Source organism: Ovis aries, chromosome 15 (genome assembly GCF_016772045.2).
Source record: "Ovis aries strain OAR_USU_Benz2616 breed Rambouillet chromosome 15, ARS-UI_Ramb_v3.0, whole genome shotgun sequence".
Classification (NCBI taxonomy): domain Eukaryota; kingdom Metazoa; phylum Chordata; class Mammalia; order Artiodactyla; family Bovidae; genus Ovis; species Ovis aries.
Window position 1 is genome coordinate 72,376,456 of NC_056068.1, and position 4,371 is coordinate 72,380,826.

A 4,371-nucleotide genomic window follows, 5' to 3' on the forward strand; every position below is an offset into this window, starting at 1 on the left:
GTTTTGTGTCTTGTGTTATCATTATGGTATCTTCAATTTCTTAGATATTCATTAACATTTCTTGCTTCTTGTATGCCAAACAGTGTGTCAGACCATGAAAATACAAAGATGGACAAAATACTGCTCTTCATTCAAAGAATTCAGTATTGCCAGTTATCTTTAATCTTCAGCCTTTTGGATTTATTTTTAGAAGCTAATAACCTTCTGAAAAAAGAATTGGGTTGTTTCTATCAAAGCAAAACATCAGACACTTGACAGACATAATGGAATAATTTCTTCCCTCAGTATGTAAAGGAACTTCTTGATTTGACTATCAGACTTTATTAAAAAGATTTTCCAGCCTTTGTTAAGAAGCACCAAGGAGGGATCAGTACAAGCTACCTAAATTTGCTTAGTGATCACATCCATTCCTATGGCTCTGATACCATCTACGTGCTGAGGACTGCCAAATGTCTATGTCCATCCTTTCTTGCCTGGAATTTCATGATAGCCTCCCGATTGATTTCCAAGCTATTACACTTGACTGTATAGCTTGCTCTAAACACAGCAACAAAGAAACATCCACTGTTCTCCTTGAAGATGTTCCATGACTCCTTCCTCATTTTAGAATAAAAATCAAACATTTCTGACTTTAGCTGCTACTCTCATCCTCCACTGCTCTGCCCAGTAGCTTCATGCAGGCTAGGCCAAGACACGCGCCTACCTTGCAGTCTGCACTTCTAGTCACGTATCTGCCTAACTCCACCGCCTCAACTCCTCAAAGGTCGTCTCAAAGAATCCTGTTTAACACCACAACGCCTGCTTTGTTCCCTGCCAAGACTCCAGAATCCACTTACCTACTCTATGTGCTCTGGAGCATTTGCCGACTTCTAACAAAATTATAATTTAAAATATACTATATTTTTAGTGTCTCCCCCTGGTAAAATATAATGTGGCTAGAAAGCCACAAAGGTTAGGGTTTTTGCATTTTGTTAACTGATAACCGAAAGCACTGAAAACAATGGTGGTAAGCAGTCAGTAGTAACTTGAAGGCAGTATTTTATGCTGAGGATATAGTGGTGAACAAGATAGGCAAACTCACATGGAGTTTATATCCTGTTATGCAGAGCCTGATAAGCTGATTTCAGAGAGAAGCATCATGAGGACCCTGAAGCATTTAAGGTGAATGTCTCTAAAAGCTAGCATAGAAATGGTTAGAAAAAGTTTGTGGAATTCATTTGAGCGGAGTCCTAGATGATGATTTGGAGCCAGCCTAGTGGAGATTTCAAGGAAAGGCATTTGAAATAGAGGCAATAAAACATGCAGAACACCTGGCCTTAAGAATACCAGTGCTTAGCTTCATAATCCCAGAATCCCTAAACTCATCTGTGGTGAACTACTTTCAGTAACTCAAGGGGCTCTTTCTGATACTGGGCAGGCACCTCTGTCTGGAAAATCTTTGTTCCCTGATTCTCTCTCCTACACTCACCAGGCTAACATTCCTTTTTCAGGTCAGACTAGATTTCACTCCCCATGGGAAGCCTTTCTGCCCCAGCTGGGTACAGGGCCACCTGAGTGCTCCCTCAGCTCACTATCCTTCCTCCCCATTTTCTGTTCTGATGTGTAGAAAACAGCAAGTGGGATTTAATTATAGCAAGTGTGATGGAAGCTAAAACTTAGATAAATGAAATCTATCAAAATCCTAAGAAACTCTAGATTTATTCCTAGAAGTTGTATGTTTAACATAGCCACAAGTAAAATCAAGTAAAATTCTGTTCAACATAGATGATAATTGAAATAAGATGAGAGAAAGCCAAGATAAACTAGTACATACACTTCCAATTTGTGTTCAAGAAATAATGTTAAGTAGAATTGGAACCAAGAAAAGCAAATAAAAGAGGGAAGGGTATTTCTAGAAGAAACAACTAAAACTTAGTATGCTGCTATAGTGATGGGTAAGATCAAAAGACACAAACTCACTAAATAGTTTTAATAGAATTCACTTGAATTTAATCGTGCTTAGTCGTTCAGTCGTATCCGACTCTTTGCAACCCCATGAAAACAGACTGGTTCCAAATAGGAAAAGGAGTACGTCAAGGCTGTATATTATCACCCTGCTTATTTAACTTACATGCAGAGTACATCAGGAGAAACGCTGGGCTGGAGGAAGCACAAGCTGGAATCAAGATTGCCGGGAGAAATATCAATAAGCTCAGATATGCAGATGACACCATCCTTATCGCAGAAAGTGAAGAGGAACTAAAGAGCCTCTTGATGAAAGTGAAAGAGGAGAGTGAAAACGTTGGCTTAAAGCTCAACATTCAGAAAACTAAGATCATGGCATCTGGTCCCATCATTTCATGGCAAACAGATGGGGGAAACAGTGGCTGACTTTATTTTTCTGGGCTCCAAAATCACTGCAGATGGTAATTGCAGCCATGAAATTAAAAGACGCTTACTCCTTGGCAGGAAAGTTATGACCAACCTAGACAGCATATTCAAAAGTAGAGACATTACTTTGTCAACAAAGGTCCGTCTAGTCAAGGCTATGGTTTTCCAGTGGTCATGTATGGATGTGAGAGTTGGACTGTAAAGAAAGCTGAGTGCCACAGAATTGATGCTTTTGAACTGTGGTGTTGGAGAAGACTCTTGAGAGTCCCTTGGACTGCAAGGAGATCCAACCAGTCCATCCTAAAGGAGATCAGTCCCGGGTGTTCACTGGTAGGACTGATGCTGAAGCTGAAACTCCAATACTTTAGCCACCTGATGTGAAGAGCTGACTCATTTGTAAAGACCCTGATGCTGGGAAAGACTGAGGGCAGGAGGAGAAGGGGACGACAGAGGATGAGATGGCTGGATGGCATCACCAACTCAATGGACATGGGTTTGGGTGGACTCCAGGAGTTGGTGATGGACAGGGAGGCCTGGTGTGCTGTGGTTCATGGGGTCGCAAAGAGTCGGACGAAACTGACTGAACTGGAACTGGACTGAAACTATATAGCCACCAGGCTCTTTTTTCCATGGATTCTCCAGGCAAGAATACTGAAGTGGGTTGCTATGCCCTCTTCCAGGGGATCTTCCCAACCCAGGGATTGAACCCAGGTCTCCCTCATTGCAGGCGGATTCTTTACCAGCTGAGCCACAAGAGAAGCCTAAGAATACTGGAGTGGGTAGCCTATCCCTTCTCCAGAGGACCTTCCCAACCCAGGAATCGAACCTGGGCCTCCTGCATTACAGGTGGGTTCGTTACCAGCTGAGCTGCCAGGGAAGCCCAGATTCAATCATAAAATCAGGACACTGAAAGTTGGGTGTATGTGAGGGAGTAAAAACTGGGGGCGGGGGTGGATATGACCTTTAGTTACTTAGAGACTGAACAGTCACAATACAATCACTCCACAGAAACTCTCATTCCCAAATGTATTAACAGCTGCAAGGATTTGGATAAATTAATGGCTGGTAAGTCTGTATCAAGAAAATTCTTTATTTTAAATTATAGTTGATTTACAATGTTGTGCCTATCTCTGCTATACAGCAAAGTGACTCAGTTTTATATATACATATATATATATATATATATATATACACACACACACACACACACACTCTTTTTTATATTCTTTTCCATTATGGTTTACCACAGGATATTGAGAATAGCTCTCTGTGCTATATATTAGGACCTTACTGTTTATCCATTCTGAATGTAATAGTTTGCATCTACCAACCCCAAACTCTCAGTCCATCCCTCTCCCTCCCTGCCACCCCTCTGGCAACTACAAGTCTGTTCTCTGTGTCTCTGGTTCTGTTTTGCATATAAGCTCTTTTGTGCCATATTTTAGTTTCCATATGTAAGTAATATTGTATGGTATTTATCTTTCTCCTACTGACAACTACACTTGGTATGATCATCTCTAGTTGCATCCATGTTACTACTGCCGATGGCATCGTTTTGTTCTCTTCATGGCTGAGTAGTATTCCACTGTATATCTATACCACATCTTCTTTATCCATTCATATGTTGACGGACATTTAGGTTGTTGCCATGTTTTGGCTATTGTGAACAGTGCTGCCATGGGGTGGGGAGGCGTGTATCTTTTTAATTATAGTTTTGTCCAGGTATATTCCCAGGAGAGGGATTGCTTGATCACAGCATTAAAAAAGTCCTGTTTTTAGTTATCTGAACCCCATACTGTTTTCCCTAGTGGCTGTACCAACTATTATTCCCACCAACAGTGTAGGAGGGTTCCCTTTTCTCCATACCCTCTCCAGCATTTGTTGTTTGTAGGCATTTTAATGGCAGCCATTCTGTTGGTGTGAGGTGGTACCCCACTGTAGTTCTGATTTGCATTTTTCTGATAATTAATGATGTAGAGCATCTTTTCACTTGCCCACTGG